The 23,373-nt window shown below is 40.0% G+C and overlaps 1 protein-coding gene across 1 annotated transcript in view; it reads left to right on the top strand.

Moving 5' to 3' along the window:
- Positions 1-9,214: 9,214 nt before the first annotated feature.
- The window catches only part of LOC109037433 (somatostatin receptor type 2), a 259,262-nt gene continuing 245,103 nt past the window's right edge, over positions 9,215-23,373 (top strand). Inside the window, exon 1 of the mRNA XM_019052097.2 lies at positions 9,215-9,538. The gene's annotated coding sequence lies outside the window, so the exon portion shown is untranslated. The remainder of the gene's footprint in view (positions 9,539-23,373) is intronic.

The raw sequence follows: 23,373 nt of genomic DNA, 5'->3' as shown, positions 1-23,373 counted from the left end.
TTTCAATGCTCCGACTGATCGCAACGTTTCAAGGGTCCTCCTCAAGTTGGACATTAGTTTCGGGCATTATTTGTAGTGAATTTCCCGGTTTTTACCCGCTCTGCAACCAAAAATGAGGGGGGGCAGGGGGTAAGGGTTTTGAAAACTCACTTTAAAGTCGCAGGCTGCGTTTGCGTTAACATTGGCAAGAAGTTCCACTCGGATTTGATGCTAAGTTTGAAGCTCTTCTGTGACTTTTCGCATTAAAATGCAATGTTTCATTGTAACAGGCCCATCCCTCCCTACGGGGGGGGGGGGGGCTGTGGTGGCCCGGGGGCAATATGAAGACTTCGGTATCAGACTTGGAGTATTCGAGGACTCTTTGAAAAGAGAAACGGTATGTCCAAGAGCCGCCGAAGCTACTCTATAAAATGAAGGTACGGACCCCTAAATAACCTTTGGACCCCCCTAACTTTTGACAGGGGGGTCAGATCGACTTCCGGTTTGCGCCAAAAATTTTCTTTTTTCATGCTCTTTCTAACGATGTATCACATGATGGGGGTTGCCATTTGAAATTTTTGAGTTGCCCCCCGCCCCCCCTCCCCCTGGGGGGGTGAAGAACTGAAAAGTACCTCAAAAAGTTTCCCCCTCGATATGAGGAAGGACGCCACAAACCGCAAATCGATATCGTAATTAGAACTAAAGTTATGGCCAGTGGTGCGTAACTTTTGAATAACCCTGTATGTATGCAAAAGGGACATCCAATGAGTAGAAAAATGTAGTTGCATCTAGGTGTTGATATTAACAATACGTACACCCGCGTTTCTGAGTGCAACCGCATAATAAATAAGTTAAAATAGTAACTGAAGAAGCATCACAAACATGCTAAGTGCCTTCAAAAGTGCGTGGATACTTCAACACTTGCACTTCCGTCAACGCCACATCTCGCAGCATACGAGACGGGACTCAACACAGGACTATAGGCTAGGTCTCTGGGTGTTAGTTCGCACAGTTCTGATTGTTTCCTTGTTATTGCTGATTTGTTTGGAATATTTTGCCACAGAAAAAAGTAAAAAGCTACAGATGTTTGTTCATTAATGTGTTGCAAGTGACTCACGAGCTGTGACATGTAAATGTTGCGACATGTGAGTTAACAGGTCAAAAGAGGAAATAACAAGCAATTTTCAGGTTTGCACTTTCAATAAAGAATTTCTCGGGCGTATTTCAAAGAAAGCTAATATATAGATTAGTTAAATTAAGGGCAATCGGATCCATTCAACTCAGCACTTGAACTCAGTCTATGAGAAAGTATTATGCCCTTCCCTATGGGATGAAATACGATGAAAGGTTTCTTAAAATACGTAGTAAAAAGGTAGTTTTAAAAGTTGAAGTTTTTACATGGTTCGGAACGTGAAGCAAGAAACTAAAACGACCGCTAAAAGCTGCAGAGGCGAATGCGCCGGCCGAATAATGTGGAGAAACGACATCGACGTGAGGTGTAACGATTGAAGTGTGCATGTGGTTTTGAAGGCACTTTAAGCGCGCTAGGTGACGAGAATACTGACGCTCCAATACGAGAAACTCGTGCTAAAGAAAAGCTAAATGTCTTTCGTTGTTACGAAGTCTATCCTCAACGAGATTTATCTCCATAAAAGTGGATTTTGAGAAATTCTACTCATTGAATTTATTTTATTATGTCATCGCCACGAAATTTCATTTAGTTTGTTTTGGGAGGATTTAGACAGCCGTTAATTTTTGCACGTTTTAGGAATTAGTAATGAAATGATCCGAAATATTTACTGATTTAAGAATGCACCAATCAAAACTTCCTGAGTTGTACTATCGACATACAATATCTTCCTGACAAGGCAAATATTTAAAACCTTTTCTCAAGAAATTGCAGGATCTGAAAGTTAAGCTAATTCTATCTCTGAAAACCAGAAGTAACATATTTTTTGACGCGACCTGATGATCTTTAGATTATTTTTCTTTGAATATCCAGAAATGACCTTCAGTTAAAAGTTGACAGGGCTCGGGAATGCCTATTCTTTAACTTGTTCTTAAAACAAGTAATGTCATAGGACTGAAAATGGGCTAAAAAATAAGTACACCAGGCAACTTGCGATTCATTGTAATTTTCCTCCGGACTTTTTGAAGATCAAACAGATTTTTTCTTAATTGAATTGACCGTTACGAAAATTGCATACGTCTAGATTTAATTTCAAATAACCAGTTTTTTACGTAAGATATGAGTCCTATTTTGGCTTCGTAAAAATTTTGGAAATTTGAGCCAAAGTTCGGTTCCCAGGGCCGAGAGACGTGGGTACTTTGTGGAGGTTCCTTTCATCAATGAATAATTGAATAACCAGCCAGCTCCTTCACCCTAACTCTCAGTTGGGGATCCCCAGAACATTTCGGAAAGTTACTTCGTATTTTAAGATGGTATCATAATGATGATTTTAATCCTTTTCATCAGTTTATTGCCCATATCCATCGAAAAACCACTTCACCAACAGGCATACGTGGGCCAGGGCCGGATTTACCTACTTGCCACCCATGGGCCGCCTGTATTTTGCCGCCCCCTTCTCATTCGTTTTGAAACATCAATAAAAACCATCAAGTGAACGTGCCGGAGGGGGAGGGGTGCATAAGACGCGTTTACCTGCTCGTGTTGGATACATCTCAAAAGTTGCAGAATTTTGCAAATTTTTAAACCTATCTCTGTGTGGACAAGGTCCTCCATTTATAAGAAATGAACCAAAAAATTATAAAAGAACAAACATAAATGTGGTTTAATAATTTTAACTTCCGCCGCTGCGCCGCGCTGATCGCACTGTGTTTGGCGCAATGCGTGAAGTATTCCTGCAGTCTTGTAGGCGCTATGCGTTTCACGCCAACCGCTCCTGACCGCACTGTGTTTGACGCGATGCGTGAAGTATTCATGCAGTCTTGTAGGCGCTAATATGTGTTACATGCTGACCGCCGCGCCGAGGGCTTGTCCTTTTCATCTCAAGTCCTCGTCATCATTCCTCTCTGCGCTGAGCTCCAGGCCAAATTGCGTGTTTAGTTCCTCTCTTAACTCGACTAATTAAATATACTGTCTCTTGTATCACCAAAAAACGACAAAATTAGAAATTACTATACTCTCAGGAAAAAGAGGTTTTGTTTCCTTTTCTTATTGATAATTTTATTTCTGAATCCGATTTTTCTTATACCTACATTTGCCGCCCCCTAAATTTGCCGCCATGGGCCGCGGCCCATGTGGCCACCCCCTTAATCCGGCCCTGACTGACGTGGGCAACGTCCTAATATTACCCCAATGATAAAGCTAGCCCTGCTTGCGACAATAAACTGACTTTCACACCAGAAAACGATAATATCATTCGAGGGATCAATATGATTTTCATTATTTTTAAATATCTGAAAATAAGGATTTTATGTTCTTCTCATTCATTTTTCTTTATTGTTCGGACAACAGAGACATATTTCACCCAGGCCCGTTCGCTTTAAGTTTCTGCGAGCCCCATTTACACATTACTAGCTGCACCCTCTTTTTCCGGACTAAAAGTGAGGTTAGTGATGAAATGTAGCCTACTTTTTTTTAGGGAGGCCTCGGTTTCCTTTTATTTTCCAAGGGGAAAAGGGACAAGATGTGTAGAGAGGACGGATGGTTTTGTCAAATGGGGTACTTTGTGCAGCAAATAGGCGTAACGGGCCCGTTTCGAGACATTCGAAATTTTTCCTCAGCCGTTCCGGAGATAGAACTACTCTACGTTAATGTGACGATGCTTTTCGCGATTGGCTGTTACGGATCGAAGACCGCGGTTAGATATACGTTTGCCATGTACAGGAACGAGTGGCCCTTCTCTCGTCGTCTCTCAGGGCTGCCAATGCATGCTTGTTATTTCACGTTCGAATATCTTATGATTTTTTATCTTTTAACCTTTACCTTTTTTTCAAATGATTATTTAACATTTAAGTTTATCAATTAACAAGACCCCATCCGACACAAGGTCTAACCTCAGTGGGTGGTTTTTTTACGCTACTTTTCTTTTGTCTTATTTCACGACTTATTTTAAGTATCCCTGAGGCATTTTGTTAAATTGTTAAAAACGAACATAATAAAGAAATAATTTAAAAAAAACCGGCAACACCTTCTGTACAAATTGTAATCACTACAACTATATCCCCGCTTCAAAGATGATCTTGATTAGAGGAGGCATGGTCATCGGTCATCAATTATCTAAAATTCGCAACTGACACACCCGAATTTATCTGACTAATGGTATTTTGCTAATTTATTTGTGTTTTCCAATTGATTTAATATTTTTCAACTGCACATTTTGTGGAATAAGAATTAAAACGAAAAGAGAAAAAACTGGAAACCGGAAATATTTTCGATGCTACACCCGTGTAGAGGTTTATGTGACGAGGAATATAACTACATCCTCATTGGTTTTTTCTCACTCTTAGAATGCTTAAAAAAAAAAAAAAATCGGAAATCCTCCCTCCTATCATTGGTAATTATCTCTGATTTTCAGGATCAATTTACTGTGTGATCAATTTTTTGTGTAACATTGTCATTTGACATTGGACAATGGGCAATGCGATGCAAGAGAGACATGTGTTTCTTGTAATGCAAGACTCAATGAAAATGTCCGTTTTGATACCACCTGGCTCGAAAGAACAAATGTCCACCCTCTAATTCTTGAAAACTTGCGATAACTGCCTGCGGGATTCAAGTCGGATTAAATCAAGTTTAAGCGAGTACTAAATAAAGCTTTAGCGCTTGAGTCTTTCTGAGAATGATTAGAGTTTCCAGTTGTTTTTTAGGCCTTGAAAATCCGTATTTCTGCCTGACACTCCGCAGCAAAGTGGATTTATACCTTTGCAATAATACCGAACCACCAAATACTCAATTTCCGATTTTTTGGCGTTGAAGTTTTTTTTTAAAATGACCGAAATTATTTCTGACAAAGATTCAACAATGTTGAATTCTCGCAGAACGTAACTGGAGAGAACGCCGCGATTTTTCAATTCTTTAGGAACGGGCAGCAAATGAGAGGTGGAAATGGTGTGGAGTGATAACATCAGGCAGGGGCTTTTATCTCTCTACATATCTAAAACCGTGATGCGTTCATTTTTCACGGTTGAAAGGTTTCGCCTGCCACGAACTGATCCTGAATCCACGGACCCTTTTTACATCGGAATCATAAGTATTTTTATTCGACGTCAAATATCGACACGCCTATAAGAGAACTGGGCTCTGTATACATTGTTTCGTTGAATGAGGGAGCCACGGATGAAAGAACACAATTTTCATCACAATTAGTTAAACTTTTTTAGGGTAGAACTTCTCAGTTATTGCGCAACTGAAATCTAACACGGTTAAAAAGTAGTTTCCTTGTATTTTTTTTTTTTCTTTCTTTGCCATTCTATAAATTTAGATAGTGCGGCAACAAGAGTGGACATTTTCTTGCCAAAACACAAGTCCTCCGCCATCTGTTTTCCCCCTACCGTCAGCACGTACCCCTCTATGTATGGGCCGCACTTCTTTCACCTTCTAACATACAGGGTGTCCGGAAGTTAACGTACTTAACTTTCAGGATCGATTTTTCGACTCAAAATATGACTACTTTTTCCTATACATATTTGCCCGAAAATGCTTCATAAGTGAGCTATGCGCTTCCAAAGTTGCCATTTTTGGCAACTCTGGAACTAGACTCTGACTCTATATCCAAGCGCCTTTTTCCCAATGAATTTTACGCCTCTAAGTCCTCAGGGTGTTAAATGTTTTTATCGTTGTGCATATCGCCACCTTCCTCCCTGAGTATCACAAGCGCCATGCGACGTTTCAAAATCTCCGTTGCCATTTTATTTTTTTACAGAGAAATTGTTGGTAGAATCTGTTTGAAAATTTCACTGAATTTTCTTAGTGCTGTCGATAAAATTCAGTGAAATTTTCAAACAGATTCAACCAAAAATTTCTCTGTAAAAAAATAAAATGGCGGCGGAAATTTTGAAACGTCGCATGGCGCCTGTGATACTTTGGCTGGAGGGTGACGACTCAAAATAAATGAACCAATTACAAGTTTCTTGTTTACCAAAACTTGAACACCTGACATGTGTGGGTTGAAATTTTTTCAAGCTGAAATTGTGGGCTTGCAGGTGCAGTGGAGCAACGGTAGCTACGCAACTCGACTAAAATTGATGATGTTTACGGGGCTGGAAGCCTTTTCCGGTTTCGCGCGAAACAGATGCCGGGAGTCCTGTCCACCCGCGCTGAGCGTCGTTAGTCCGGTGCGTGTAAAGTGTCCAATTTTCCAGCGCGTAGCGGCCTGGCGTGAAGTTTCACTGCTTTTTGCAGGGGTAAGTTATGACCTCCAATTTTTAACGAGAACTGCAACGACGATTGCTCCCCACTCTCCCTCTCTCTTTCTCCTAGCACCCTTGCCGCGTTGTGTTGTTCTGGAATAATGCCGTGCTAAGGGAGAACGTCGTATGAGCCTTTAAACGTTGCCAAGTTTCCTTCGATAAAAACTGAAATTATCAGGAAAATTGTGAATATTTTTTTCCAAAATTTTCGGATAATTTTGTACGAAATTTAATCTTAAGTATTAGAAAATTGCAAGGAAAAATATGCATGAATGTCGTCAAAAATACAAGTTTTATCAAGGGAAATCCGGCAACTATCGAATGTTCATATGGCGTTCTTCCTTAGTGTAGCAGAATATTTGATCTGCTTCAACTTTTAAATAGGTTTAAAAAGGAAAATCTGACAACTAGTTTATGTTTATGTCAAACCAGTGGTGGAAATATCACACTTACATCATCAACTTAGTAAAAATAAATGTGCTAATTTCGGAAATAATGCACCGATCAGCTCTCATTAAGAGTCTTTTGCACGGATGCATATAGGATCTAATATAATGCGGACTATTATCTTCCTGCAAAATTCGGTGTAATTCAAATTACACAGGAGTGGACATTCAAATCTCTATCCATTGTTTTCTCATCATATAAGACGTGATTTCATCAATAATTTCAATTTAAGAAAATAAGCATATACTTCAATAAGATCGCAAGAAAAGTAAAAGAACGCGTAGAAAGCTCATGGAATGGGTCTCTTGCATGCGAGAGATACATCCGTGTGGATTTGAGTAAAACGGCACAAGTATCTTAATGTTCACATCAATGAAGTCTGAAATTCACTCCTTAGTCTGCAATTTGCGTAGTTTGGATCACGCTCTTTCAAATTTCCCGAGTCTAAGGACAGTTTCAGGTACCGCATCTGGAAACAAGTGACAGCAGTTCGCGGCAACTACCGGGCAACGCAAATTGACAATTTTAAGCATAATATTGATCAACATCATAGAGAAAAAAAAGGAGGTGTTTGCATTTCGGGCATCTTGGAATTTTATTGATGACGTAGGTCGGTACAGCGACGTTTATCATCGATTTTCTTGGAAATGGTGTAATTTATGGAAAAAAGTCATTCTATAAAAAGTGCTTGAAATTATAAAAAAATGGGACATTACGGTCCGTTCTTCATACTTCGAATTTAGGATTTTGCTGGGCAGGTTGTACCGACCTACGTCATAGGGTGAACAAACCTCAAGATGTAAGTACCTCCTTTTTTTTCTCTATGTATCAACATAACCTGCAGATCGATGAAGTTCTTTCTGACAACTGAAGGCATGGGCCACGTGCCCACATGGATCACGTTTTGCATATAATTAAAACGCGAAGAAACGCAACGAAGTAGTAACTTCCGGCTTTCATCGGAAACCACCGAGGGTATCTGAAGTTGCCGTTTGCTCGTTTCTATTGATTAGGAAACTACCCCCAGAAATCTAATGCGGAAACTTTGATTAAAAACGTGTTCCAAACTAGGCAAATTGCACAGGAAGATTTAAACTTCAGACTTTTTTAATGTGATCATTGTGAATTTTATGCCATTTTTCTATGAAGTCTATTCAGACCCATTCTATGTAGAATGTATTATAAAAGTAGTATCAGAAGTCTCAAGAGGAAACATCGTATAAATTTGATTACGTTTTACAATAAGGAACCACTATCTCTGGCTTTTCTGTAAAAGCACCTTCCTGTATACGGAAACTAATGACATTTATGTTGTTTCTAAAATGAGCCAGAAATAGTGGTTCCTTATTGCAAAAAGTGGTCCAATTAATCTCAAGCCTTCAAAATAGCCAAATATAAGCTATTACGTACCTCCAAATCAAGAGTGCTTTTCTGATTGATTAAACCAATGGGAACTACAACAGGGTAACCAACTATGCACTTGGTCCCTTCTTTTGAGTCGATTTGACCCTAAGACCAACAGTTCGGTGTTCCATATCATACCGACTGGTTAGTTGAGCTGAACTTCCGGTTCGTGTAACCGACCTGCAGCGATATTAAGTGAACTGACGAACGAAGTTCGGTCATATGAACGGAATTTTCGGTTACAAGATACGAAAGTTCGGTTGTGCGAACGGAAAGTTTGTTTACAAAAATTGAAAGTTCGGTTTGACAAACGAGTACGTGGGATGATATGGAACACCGGAAGATCAATTCTTCCGACCGAACTTTCTTCTCCAAAGATGATATTCAGGAAAAGGGAACCAAATTATGAAAAAACCAATAAAAAGTAATGACATTTGGACTGCGTTTAACAGAAGGGAACCAAGCCACATCATCTATTGCCAAATTTAAATGGGCAGTTTAATTTTTTACAAGAGAACGTTTGTGCGGATTCCTTTGTAAATTTTAAGGAATTTGCTTCGTACTGTTTAGAAAATTTACTGAAATTTGCGCGAAAATCCGCCCAACCGTTTTCATGTAAAATATTAAATAGCCCAATTAAATTTGGCAATAGCTGATATGGCTTGGTTCCTTTCTGTTTAACGCGATCCATTTAAAGCTTTGACTTTCTCAGTCAGAAATCAATAAACAAATCTCTTTTAGTTTACATTAAATTTAAAATTTTAAAATGAGAAATCGTGTTTATGAGAAGTAAGAGAGTGATTTCACAACAAGTAGACCCTTTATTTCCCGAAAGCTTGATTCCTTCCCGTTAAACTCAATCTCGATCTAACCTAAGGAGATATCCCATTATTCGGAGAGATGCCGCGTACTGCGGGTTGCGTGCGACCGGCGGCACGGCGCGGTGCGAGAAAAAAGCGCGAGTTACACATGCGTCAAAAGACAGGGAAACCAGAGCCGGGGCGAAGCGGTACTTGTTGAAGCTCAGTCATCGTCCGCCCCGCTCCAAGCCAACGCGTCGCGTCTTCGTCCCGCGAGGATCGACTTGCGATTCGCGAAAGCGCGCATTTCCACGGGCGACAATCCGGAAAACATCAACTCACTCTCAAGTCGGCGATTTCCCCCGGCCCGTGGTGTGATTTTCCAACCGCTATTACCGCCCCCCTCTCCGTAACCCCCCCTCTTTCGGAGTTTTTTTAGTCTCTGTGCGTGTTTACTCTTGCAATAACTGCAATCGACTGGAGACACCTGACCGGTGGATTGGCTGTTGTAGTGGATGATGTTCGTGACGCAGGTAATTTTTCCTCATTTGCGGATCTTGGATTCGTCTCATCGGTTCTGATCATCGGTTGCGCACTGTGGACAGTGACGAGACCTTAGGTGGCGAATGAAATGCGTATTTCATGTATCCGAGGAAATGACAGAAACTGATTTGTGACTTTTCTCAAAGCTTCGAGGACCAATAAGGGAAAACTTGAAGTGCCTAATTTTCTGCGACGAGGCAAAAATTCCAATATTTGGGCGTCAAAAATTATGTGTTTGAACCAAAAATACAATGGTTTAAAGCCCAATATTTAAACGCACAAAAAAATGCTAGCTCCATTCTTAATAAGAACCAAAACACCATGAGATGAGGAAGCATATATGTGATGATGACTTACTCTCTAGATACCTTTTTTCCTTTCCTTTTTTTTTCAGTAAGCATTCAAAACCAGTTTTTTCTCTCCCGTAACTGAGAAAATGATACAAATATGCGGAGCCAGGCTTCGGTATTTGTAGTATTGAAGCAGTAAGTAGTTTCAAACAAAAAAAAAATCATCAGTAATTTCCTCGTTTCTGTTCATTGAACCCTAGATTTTACTTTAAACAACACATGTTCACAAAAATCTGATAAGATGGATGTTTTGGAATTCCTTACCATTATTTCGTAAGTTTCCAATACCTACACAATTTTGTTTCATGTACCAATGATTGTTTCTTTTACTGGATTCTTGGTGGATAGAATCGTAAGAATTGAGTGTTTGAGGCAACTGTCCTTTATTTTTTCTCTTACAAATTTCTGTCTTGTGGATGCTCGAATTATTGCACAGCACAGCACTTTTTTAAATTATTTTCAGGAGAATCTAAAACTTGCTGAAGGAAATTATTAAAATTCAATGATGTAAAAGAAAATTTAAGAGTGTAAAAAATCAGTTTTTGAAATGCCTCTCCAGAATATCACTTTTCGAAGTGGAATTTAAGTTTCGCCACCGAAGGTCTAAATCTTGTTCACTGTGCGTCGCTTGTATTATGCATGGAGGTTTAAAAAATGGTGCGAATGCAAGCACTTGCATTAAAAAAAAAAGAGAATTGAGCTGGTGAGCATCGTTCCGTTTATCCAGCTAATTTGAAAAGCCAGCTTTGACCGAAAGGAATAATACAGTTTTTTTTTTTTTTAAGAATACCAAATCAACTGGAAGTTGTAAGTCCCCCTTTAACCATAAAAAGTTGGAAAGGGCATGCAATTTTAATTAAAAATGATTCTCCGGGTTTATCTGAAAAAATTAAAAAAAAGCATTCAGATTTATGAGTCGTTAAGAAATACAGCATGCAAACGTTGATTTTTTGCATTCATTAAGTCTAATTTTTTTGCTCATAGGGTAGACCAAGTTCACATTCCACTTTGAAAATGTATGGTATGAATGATAGAAATTTGATTTCACAATGTAAATGAGAAGGTGGATCTCATTTTATAAATAGAATATTTTATTTTAGACTTTATCAATCATTTTTCTGTAAAGGTTCATCAATCACCATCACTAGTAAGGTCATCCTTACTACTTCTCTTTGTAGTGAAAATAATCATAACTTATGTTGCGGTTTATTGACTCAGAAGGCTGGTAGAACTACTTGTAAAAACTACGAGCTTACACTTTATTAGAACAAAAACCATTCTAAATCCTCTTGTTTTAATTTACTTTTTTGCTTAAAAATTCTAACATGCGTTACAAATGGGATTTGTGAGTTGTGAAATTTATTTATTTCCACTCATTAAAACGCATTCAAAAGGTCAATTAAAATGGAAATTTTGCACTCCATTGAGAGGAAACTATTTTTTAGCTATTTTAAAGCCAATTTTTACAGATGGTGAAAAACAAGCTTAGAAAATGACCCTTCTTCTCCGAAGCGTGAAAAAAACTTAAAATATACATTCTTCTAGAAAAGAGGTTAGCATTTGATGATAGGACTTGAAAATAAAAGACTTTGGACAGTGATTCCGAGAGGTAAATAGCTGTGTAGTGTTTACAAATTGTTGGTGCTATCTGTTTTGAAATACAAAGAAAAATCAGTTTTATACTCCCAAGTTACTTTGGCAGGTGCACTTATTTTAAGTCAAAGCTCAAATTAATATCTTGCTAATTTCAAAATTTCCATTCTCCATTTTTTCTCGAGGACGTGGAGTAAAATTCAATTTAAAACTGAGCTTCAACGAATTCGTGATATGAATAAACGCGTTATAGCATCTCTATAACTAAATTTTCTCAAATTTCTGGCGAGCTTCCTTTGAAAAGATGATAGATAAAAGATCAGAGTTGACATCAAATGAAGCCAACTTTACAAAGCTGCAACAAAATTTTTGTGTGAAAACTCTTTTTTGTCCATAAATCTCCAGCAGGCTTTTAGATTAAATTAAATTTGTAGTAGTTCTTAGGCAACTTGCAAAGTCTTCAAGGCTGAGATTCATCGTCATTCCAGTAGATCTTAGCGATGACCTTGCGCTTGTCCCTTCATCATGAAAACATAAATTACTCTAAAAGGAGAAAAAGGAGACGGTGAAGAAAATTCTTCAGCCTAATAAACTAATGCTTCAGAGAGGTGCAGCAGGCAATTCTTTTCAGAGGATCAAAGCGCACCGAATTGCAATGGCTGTCAATTTTGCAAATTTACTAATTAATTCTATAGCAACAATATCCTTATGGTGCCACCCTAGTAAAAATTGGCGATACGAGCTGCGTTTCAAAATACCATAGGAGTTCTTATAGCCGACTAAAGATGGCTATTGAAAATCATATAGGTGGCTGTAGAAAGCGGAGCAAATCATATAGCTGGGCTATACGAAGCTATAAAAAAGTATACAGTCGGGCTATAGTTCCTATCGCCGGGCATTACGATTTTTCGCCATTGGCTATAAAAGGCCATGAGAAATTGTGTAGAAATTCGTGTGCTTTGGAAATTATTAAGTTTGATACGGAACTACCTTCATATTTACAAAACACACATTATATTTTCCTTTAAAACATATTTTTCTTCATCAATTAAAATGAGAATAGTCCATACAGAGTGTGCAAACATTTCAAAATCATGAGTTGAACAACGCTGACTCCGCGAGATTAAATATTAGAGCCTAACACAAAGCGGAGCGGCGACGCACTGGCGCCTCCAAACCTAACAGGGATACTTCACGCATTGCGCAATGCGTGAAGTATCCCTGTTAGGTTTGTAGGCGCCAATGCGCGTTTCGGCTGGCTACTCGCCCGCCGCCGCGCCGCAGAGTACCACGGCGCTTGAAGCAACTATTCCACACCAGAGGTATTGCACAGTATCATACGAAATTGAAGGCGCTTCAACATATTAAGAATGACAAGCATCCTTCAAAAGTACGGAGCTTTCCTCGCAAAATAAATCAAGATACTATGGCACAAAAAGAGAGCGGTAGTCCAAAAACTAACTAAGTTCTAGTATAGGTATTTAGTAACGTTTAGCATAAACTTTATCGTCTGGCTGTTGCTTAATCGCCATCGGCTATAAAAGGCTATAAGAAATTGTACAGCCGGCTACAGAAGCTATTGGAAATCTTACAGCCGACTTTAGGTCTATAGTATTTTGGAACACACATTCTACTGCCAATTTTTACCAGGGCAAGCATACCGTCATTTCATTATTTACGCGCTGGCCCAGTAAACATTAGATTTTCCCTTTTTAGAATGACAGTCTCCTATTTGTGCACACGGTAATGCAATACTATCATTTTAACTTTAATCATAAGAATATGCACCAGTGTTTTTTTCTTCTGCGATTCTTGCATTCATCAATTCCATAGCCGAACTTCTTCATTAGTGGGCAGAGGCTAGCCCGGATCTTCTTTTTTTAAATATTACATAAATTATAAATCAACATTTCTCATCAATATTCATTGACACAATTACGAACAGTTGCAACTAGTCTATTCGATATTTTATGGGGCCATGCAAATGCAAATGTGTTTCAAGGTGGAGATTCAAATTGATCAGTGCGCTTGCAGCGGAAAAATCTGTCTACAGAAAAAATTTCGATTTCCAGTTTTCAAGGCTGAGCACTTTCTTAAGAACACATGTCCAAGTTTTAAGCCATAATTTGCATGATGGATGCTATACTTCGGAAGTGTTTCATGTTCATAGTTTCTAGTTTCTAGGGCTGACAACAGCGTCGACAACTTTTCTCCGCCGTTTTCTCAAATTTCCCATTTTTCGTCCTCAAACGTTGAATTACAGCCGCAGAGTCAACTTTTGAAATTTTTTTGGTGAACGTCACGCCACATGATGCACAATTCATTTCTCTAAGCTGTGGTATACTTGTCCCATTTATTCTTCTCGCTTCCAGAGCACATTTTGTCTGAATCCGTCACATTTATCTTTAAAAGACAGACAACGCTGCTTGGTAATTTTCTTAGAAGGATTTGTTTGGGTCTAAAACTTAACTGCCCGATGTGTCGACACGTCCAATATGCCTCATGCTGCTTTCGGTGACTTCATCGAGTATCCAATAGTATCCATCAAAATTCATCATCATCACCCATTGAATCTCATAAAAATTTCAGAGCTTCCGTGTAGCCAGCAGCGTAATATGACGGTAGACACCTGCGTGAGCCGAAAAACTTTCGGAAAGTTCGAGACTTCTCAATATTCACTGGTCTGCGATGCGTGAGCAAGACGAAGGCCGACAAGGAAAGTTTTCGGCCAATAAACTCGGCGAGTGACTGGGGTGTTTCCCACGAAGCTAACGCCGCCTTCCACCAGTGCCATATGCAAAAAACACTCAAAAGTTTCCAAATAAGCGCTCCTCAAGTTCTACGACAATGAATGTGTTTATAAGGGACGCGACGGGGGGAGCACGTGGGAAAATTTGATAACCTCTCCTCCCTCCCTCCCTCCACGCCGCCTATGTTCTTCGCCTATCGTTCCCGCCTGAAAAAGGAGGGAAGACAAGGGTGGGAGAAAATGGGAGGACGATACCCGATTAAAACTTTGCGCGGTTGAGATCCTTCAAGTTTTCATCCTCTGCCAAGAATCTTTCAAAATAAACGCCGGTCTGCCGGGGAACGTGGAGTGTGTTCCCAAAGTCTCGATGGGATTTTATTACAATAAAGCAGCTGTCAATGTCTGAATCTTGACACAACATTATACGTTCGAGTCTCGCCGTAAATAAGGTATCGCTAACTTCGTGATTTCTTGAAACCCTCTTGTAACCCTTTGACAGTAAGCCACTCCGTATAATGCTCCCCATCAAAAAGGTCCATTGGGAATATTGCACGGTTTTCCGCGAGAACCTATTAGAGACCCATTGAGAATTTTCCCAGGTTCCCTCTGGTTTTTAATTACAGTCCATTCCCGTTTCCATTACCTTCCCTTTCCTCTTACCCACCTTCATGGGTGGACACCTCAAACGGGAGGGGCGCAAGGGGGGTCCGCCCCCCTCAGAAAATTTTTGATTTTTTGAAACATCTAATATGCGCAGTTTGAGTCCATTTCGTCATGAATAAATACTAAATTTAAGCACATTTCCTTTCTCTTTCCTCCGTTTCCTCCTTTTCCCCCTTCTCTTTATCTTCCTTCTTTCTTTCGACCGAACGAAGGGGGAGGGGGGAGGCATACGCCCCCTACGCCCCCTCCACTGGATCCACCTTTTCATAATATACCGTAACGTAAACTTGGACTCCTCTTTTCTATTCCGTGCGCTCATGTCAGACCCAGATAGTCCCGCTTTCCACCATACCCAAACAGAACTCTTTTGTGTAAAAGTTAGGTTATGTTTGCAGGAAAATGCCTCTGCGGCCGGACCAGTCCCAGTAGAGCATCCCTCATTTCCAAGAGGTCCAGCCTCGTGCGTATTTCATAAAAGCACCTGATACGAAAGCTCGAAGGCAGCGAAACTTGTGAATGCAGCCGACTCGTTTGTTTTTCGCGTCAAAGGAGAGCATTAGAGAGGGGAGTCGGCTACATTAAGCAGAGAAGCGCCAGCCAGCACCGTTGCCGCAGTTTGCAACAGCCTGCGCTCCGAACCCCGCTGCTGCCGGGCTAAGGAAGAACGCCGTATGAACATTTGAGAGTTGCCAAATTTCTCCAGATAAAACATGTATTTATAAAGACAGTTATGAATATTTTCCTTCGAAATATTCAGACATTTTAGATTAAATTGCGAACAAAATTGTCTGAAAAATTTGAAGAATAATAATCAAACCTTTCTGAATAAATTCGCATTTTATCGAAGGGAATGTGGCAACGCCTGAAGGTTCATACGGCGTTTTTCCTTAGCACGGCAGAATGGACCTGTAAGCTCGCCGGCGAAGAAACGGGGCACGTCATTGTTTGTCGCTCTGTGTCACGTGCCGCCAATGTAAATTTTACGGGGAGAATTTTCCGCGATGTTGCCGAAAGCTTTGAATTTGAGCATTTTTGGAGATAGGGGAGAAAATGGGGGTGTCGGATGCGCTACCCGATATTTTGCAACCGTGTCGTCTGTCTTGCTTTCGAGTCTTCAAGCACAGGTTGACAGGATTGTCTAAGCCCTATACTCTGCTCTTGTTACACGGTGCGTCTGAAAGGATGAGAGCCAGGGCGGTTTTTAGGTCGGCTAATGTTTGCAAAGCCCCGTGCTTTCCATTGGTCAGGGGTGATCGTTACAAGTTGGTCACACTGTTTTTACTCCGTTTGGATCTATTGTAAACAATCGATTCTAGAAAAGGCATTGCCGAGACGGATATAGATAGTTGTACATGCATTTAAACGAACAAAATTCAGTGTCAGCTACTTTCGAGGGTCGCAACTGTTCGTTATCGAAACGCGATTATAATGACGATGGTGATGATGATAAAGATGAAAATGACTGATCTGTAAGTAGAATTGGCTAGGTTTTTATAACCCTCTTCATTTTCGACCATAAACAGCTTTGAGTGGAACGTTATACACTTAATCCACCGGGTTGACACTCATACTATTTCCCCTTAAAAATGAATGAAAAAAACTAAAGGTTTTATGGCTTACATGTTGCAATAAGGAACCTTTATATTTGACTCTTCCATAATAACACCCATCTGCAATGGGAAATCGATGGCATGTATATGTTGTTTCTAAAATGAGCCAAAAATGGTGGTTCCTTGTTGAGAAATGTAATCCATTTGTTCTTCGAACTTGATTTCAGTTGAGCTGATTGCAAATAATTAGGATTTACTAAATTTAAAAAAAAAATAATGTTCTTAACACCTAAAAATAGAAAAAAGAGTATTTTTTTCGATGCAGTGCAAAGTCAAGTTTTCAAAATCGGATTTTTTATGTTTAAATGAACCTGTAGCACGCAGGGAAATCTCTAATGATGCAACAAATTGAACGCGTAAGATCTGGAAAAACGAGTAAGGGCACCTTCATAATTGGACTGCATTTTGCAATTTGGAGCTATAAATTCTACTTCATCTGAAAAAACACTTCTTTGCATAGGGAAACTAATGGCACATGCGTTGTTTTTAAACTGGGCCGAAATTTATAGTTCTTAATTGCAAAATGTAGTCCAATTGGACTTCGAACGAATCCTAAATGGGCCCTGATTGCGCTACCAAGAGAGGTCTGATCAGGGTCCAACTGTGAACGAATCCAATTTATTTTTACTGTGGTTACCCCATTACGTGGGTGGAGCGACGATACGATAGGAAATCTGCAACGTTGTGACCCGAATCATATGTATTTCTATCTCCACCGTCGGAATGTAGAAATTCTGGATCCTGAATTTCGGATGGAATTTCTTTACAGACGTTAATTTGCCTTATCAAACAGAACAACGCCCAAGAATCCAGAGAAATCTTCGGAGGCATTTCCGGGGCATTCGTCCGTTTAAACTTCACAGCGGGGGAGGAGGGCATAACGGGGTTTGGAAGTACGTGCGGGCCGACCCTTTTGCTTATTGGAGCCTGGGACCAGCGCGTCGATGCTGCCTGTTTCTGGAGAGCTTTCCGAAAGCTCCTGGAGTGTAGGCATAATTTCATGCGCAGATCGGCAACGATTTCCTCGGTAAACGTCCCTTCGTCTCCATCTGTGTCTGTGTCCGCCACCCGCGCCTTAACTAATAAGCAGCGCAATAATCGTGCAGTGTTGCCGTCTTTGTCAAGAAAATATGATGAAATAATTAGGAAAAGACGTGTCTCGAAGATTTCTTCGTCCTTTATTATTCGGAAAGAAAGCCGCCTACCCTACTTCCGCACTGAAAAAAAAAGTTACAGGCTTTATGGACATACCGTGCGTTCCGGTCTCAGAGGCCGAAAGTTTCGGGTGCTGGAGCCGTAGCTTCGATTGTTCCGGGTGCTGCGCCCGGAACGCGGACAGTATGTCTGTAAAGCCCATCAGTACGGCGCTCAAGACCGAAGTTTTTTTTCGGTGCGTAAATGTTATCAAATAATTTTTTTGAGGCGTAAAACTTCATGGTCGTGCACGACGTCATGTCCAGGCAGTTATGCTGGTATGGACATGTGCAAAGAATGTCGGAGGAGAGGTTGCCCAAACAAGTTTTGGATTGGGTACCACCTGGGAAGAGGCGACGGGGACGTCCCGTAAAGGGTTGGCGGCAGGGCGTTGACGAAGAGATGTTGCGTTGTCACTTGCCCGATAACCTCTGGGAAGACAGGCATATGTGGCGTTTGGGTGTCGTAGAACGCCAGAGTGCGTTGTAAAGCGACTTTATATATATATATATATATAAACTTCATGGAAGGTACGCAAAATATTTATTTTTGCTGGTTTAGAAATTTAAGAATGTTGAGCGCAGGCTCTGGAATGTCTCAAAATGAATTTATTTATCTGGTTTAAAAATCGATCGGATGAATGGCTTTAGGAATGGTTTAAATGGTTCCGTGTGTAGGAGAGGAGAGATTCATTTCTTCAACAGAATTCGAAGTTAATTAGAATCAACGTCAGTCAGTCAAACAGATAATATACTGAGCTTTGATTTTTCAAACGTTTTCTCATTTTTTAAATCAGATTGCAAGAAAATAAATCATTATTTTGGTTTCCTCTAATTTTTAGAGATTCTTGTTTTCAATGTTAAGTCACACTGTTCATCGGGGTATTCTGAGAGAAAATAAAGTGAGATGTAATTTTAAAGTTTATGAGCACTCATGCATAATTTTTCCAGCTGGTTGATGAATTGAGTCTTGAAACGAAGTGAATTAAATGGTAAGGCCGCAAGTTATGGATATAGAATATTATCAATATGTGTCTAAAAAACTGGTTCCAAAATTATTGATAATGAACAAAACAACCCCTTGATGAAAAAAGGCCATCATCTTTTTTTATGAAATACATTCTTATAAAACGTATTTCTTAAAAAATAACGAAACTAAATAAAAATAAAAATGAAATTAAATAGATGAATTGAAAAAGTAGCGTTCGATATGAAATAAAATAGGTAATTATCCTCCTCGATATAAACATCCACCAATAATCTTATCATAATTTGGATCGGATTTACCAGAATAAATCCAGCACGATTACCGTGTGTTCTCAAAATCGTGCAACTTCGTCTTTTCTTCAAAAAATACTCAATACATGTACAGTATTAAAATTTACACAATATCATCTTTTCAAATTAACAATTTTCTGGTGGGAAGCAAAAACTATTTGCTATTCTCATAGATCTTTTAGCTAATTATGAAAAAGGAACATTTTTAAAACACTGTAATAACGCTGGATCCTTTTTGTTATATAAATGCGATCCATTCGAAACACACATTCTATGATTGGTCAAAAAGTTAATATTTTTCTTTCTCCTAATACATTTGAATCAGTGAGTTCGAAAATACACCAACTCGGAAATAAATTGTTCAGGATACACCTAAAACTGCGCAGCGGGCGAAGAAGTTAGTTTGAGAATAACCTTTTTGGTGCCAAAGAACAAATACATAGAGACTTTGTGAAGCACCAAGTTGAAATCGATAAACCATGTTTGATGACAGAGAATTAAGCGTTTAAAAATTTCCGAGTTGGTGTGTTTTCGTTTTCACCGACTTTCAGATACTGATTTGTCATAAACTGCCCTGAAAATTGTATATTTTTTGATCTGAATAACGCTTGAATATTTCCATAACTTGTTGGTATAAGGTATGTACTGAACCGAAAAAAGAAAACCGCAAAATCGGATGGTCACCCGTTTCCCTTGAAATGGCCAAAAATTGGTATTTCCAATGAAATATTTCGATTCTTCCCTTTTACCGTCGCTGTTTCGAGCACTTCCGATTGCAATTTCGAAATTTACTGTTGCGTGCAGATGTTTCTATCCATAAATGTTACTAAACCGTAAAAAAGTGAAAATCGAAAAAAACCCGAGTTGGTGTGTTTTCGAACTCGCTGATTCATTTAACACTGGAAAAAAAAACACATTGGATCTAGAGTCCAGACTCTTAAAAACATCAACGAGAAAAAATACTCTTGATCCAATCGGATTTTTGCTTAAATCAAGAACCAAGCCTCTTAATTGGAGCGGATTTCCTTTTAATTTAAGCTTAAATCTGATTGAATCAAGAGTATTTTTTCTTGTCAATGTTTTCAAGAGTCTGGACTCTAGATCCAATGTGTTTTTTTTTCCAGTGAAGCACGTGACCGCATATGCAAGCTGCAGGACACCCAACAGGAAATAGCCCGGGCCTCGCTCAAAATCCACCAAGGTATTCCGCAAGGTTTCGGTTCACGACTGTGATGACCGATAACGCCTCTGCCGTAGCCGCGAGTAGGGTCGTAAACGAATGGTGTTAACCGTAATCTCAATATCTAGAATTTGTCCTGGTCCTCGATATTGGTTTTTATCCTGGGATTGCGGGCTCATGCCAAAATGTAGCCGGAGGATTCTGTGCGACGCGACGCTGTCCAAATGTCACTCAAGATCTCGGTTTTGTTGTGCCGGGCCTGGTCGCCGCACAGCGGTTCGAGTCAATAGGAGAGGTCGGACAACATTTGGAAACTTTAAAAGCTTATAATGGAGATGTTGCACGTGTGAGGAATTTGCAATTTGACCACTGTTTCTTTTGTCAAAGTATGCGAGAAACACGATGGTGCCACTGGTTTTCTCTGATATTAACTCCCAAGCTCAAAAAATCTCTCAAGTTGAGGCCAAAATGGAGGAGATATCCTACGCTATCCTGACAGTCCACCTCAACATCAAGACAAACTCTTCATGCGAAGATAGGGCGCAAATACATTAGCAGGGTCGCCGTGTTTTCAGTTTTAGAGTCCCCAAATAAAGTGGCAACCCTGCTAATGTATTTGCACCCTATCTCCGCATGAAGAGTTTGTCTTGATGTAGAGGTGGATTGTCAGGATAGCGTGGGATATCCCCTTCATTTTGGCCTCAATTTGAGAGCTTTTTTTGAGCTTGGGAGTTGATTTCAGAGAAAACCGCAGTGGCACCATCTTGTTTCTCGCGAACTTTTACATAAAAACCAGTAGTCAAATCGCAAATTCCTCACACATGCAACATCTCCATTCCGTTTAAACAAAATTTTGAGATTCTAAAAGTGGCTCCATTGGTTTCGTTTAGAGTACCTACATAGGGAGAGTATGGACATGTCGAAAATTTTGAGGTTAGGTGATGGAGCACTTAGACCCAAAAAGGGTAGGTAATCCATGAATTCAAATTTTCCAGAGTAATTTATAATCACAATTATTGGGAACTGTCGTTGGTAAAGCACGTATTTGACTTGGTTTTTGCATAAACTTACTCATTTTTGCGGAAGAATGCTTACTTATGAATTTTCTTGTCCATTTTCGTTTGATATTGGAGTTTAAAGATTGACAGTGACATTTTTCGTTTTCAACGGTTACCTACCCTTTTGGGCCCTAAGAGCTACATATTTTGAGTTGTCCATACTCTCCCTATGTAGGTACTCTAGTTTCGTTTTGAAATTTTCTACGAGAAGCACTCTGCTTTCAACTTTAAAATGTGACGAAAAAACATCAAGATTTGCGGTTTTAGTCAAAAATTTAATGTCCGACCTCTTCGATTGACTTGATCCACTGTGCGGCGGTCGTTAATCCCACGTCGCGTTCGTGGCCGCGGTCGATCATCCGTGGCCGCGGCTCCGAGCCTCGAGCTCACATAGAAATCATCAATTTATTTTCGATTGATTTCGGGCCTCTCGCCCGCTTCAATTCTGTCAACCGGTGAAATCCTCGCTCCTCTGTCATACGGACGCACCTCGATTTCTGCGTGCGCCCCGGAATGCATGAATTTACACGTAGAACAGGGCTCACGTATAAATTGAGATACGCCCTTATGTTAGATGGGCGACGCAGAGACGCGCAGTGGCGGCGATGTCTATAATTTTGGACAGATTTGAAATGAATGTATTGAGATGAAACGCAAACGTGTAATTTGGTGTGATAATTTGGCTCTTAGCGGTGGTTTCTGCAAATCGCTGTTTCCCGTACGAAGGAACGTAACTTTATCCCAAGTGAAAGAAAAAAACATTAAGAAGTGGCCCGAACTGTATGTAACAGGGTGGAGAAATGGTGCTGGGTCCACATCATTTCGCGGGGAAAACAAAGCCAAGAAGTTCCAAAAATTAAAAATAGAGTCAAAATTATTTTTTGAACTCTAATGCGTACCAGTACGAAGCTGAGGGGGGAGAGTGTTCAGCTCAGGCAGTTTGCATTGGAAACCCCCTCAGTTGCACTCTCCCTCCTCAGTTTCGTACTGGTACGCATTAGAGTTCAAAAAATAATTTTGACTCAAATTTAATTTTTGGAACTTCTCGGCTTTGTTTTCCCCGCGAAATGGTGTGGACCCAGCACCATTTCTCCACCTTGTCTTCATCCCAAGTTTGTAAAATTTCTCAAGCAATCCGGTTTTTTACGAAAACAAACCTTTTCGTCAAAAATGTGTCTAATTTTTGCACGAGGACAGAGGCAACATGGTGAAGTATTCAAAATTCTCCTCGTGGAAATGCAATTTGTGCGAACAAATCTGGCAACATTGAAATGTAGTTATAAGTTCTTTCGTGAGAAGAACAACGACAATTGCCACACCGTTAGAAATTGTCGAGTAAAATGCTAGGCCGAAATGCTTATAGGTAGAGTCCCAACATTACCCAGAGTTGGATCATTTCTGGTCCTCGCTATCACAATACTCGTCTCACTGCGCCTCTCATTCTATCGAATTCGCCTTCAATAACCGCGATGGCAAAATGAGCGGTTCGAAGCACGAATAGCCTTTTTGGCCTTTAGGCCTGTCCGCGTTCCGGACCTAAAGGCCAAGAGTTCCGGGCGTAGTACCCGGAGCAGTTAAAGCTACGGCTCCAGCACCCGGAACTTTCGGCCTCTAGGCCTGGAACGGACGGTATGTCTTCATAGCCCGTAACTTTTTTTTCAGTGGAGTAGAGTGATAATATGATAACAAGCTCTTCGAGGATGGTTTTTATCCGGCGATCCGTTCTCTCCCCAGTGCTCTAGCGCAGGGTGTCAAAAATAAATTGTACCAATCGACACCTCATCCATTCGAGGAGGTAGAAACTTGGCACTCGGATCGATTTGCTCCTTGAAGTAACGTCCATGAATCAATAAACAAACAAAAAACAATTCCGTGACATGTGCGACTGATCCATTCCCAATTTTCGCGTCGGTGACCCCAGTTGAGCCTCGTTTGCGACGCCCGCTCGGGCGCGGTACTGCTGTTTTAAGGCAGAGCGCCGTATGAGCATTCGAGAGTTGCCAAATTTCCTGCGATTAAATGTTTATTTTTAAGGAAAGTTGTGAATATTTGAATATTGAAATATTTTTCCTTTAAATTTTCAGAATCCTTAGGTAAAATTGCGAACTAAATAATCTGAAAAATTTGAAGGGAAATACTCATAAATTTACC

This window comes from Bemisia tabaci, chromosome 5 (genome assembly GCF_918797505.1).
Source record: "Bemisia tabaci chromosome 5, PGI_BMITA_v3".
NCBI classification, from domain to species: Eukaryota; Metazoa; Arthropoda; class Insecta; order Hemiptera; family Aleyrodidae; genus Bemisia; species Bemisia tabaci.
Note: the sequence above shows the minus strand (reverse complement) of the source record. Positions and strands in the feature narration are given on the sequence as shown.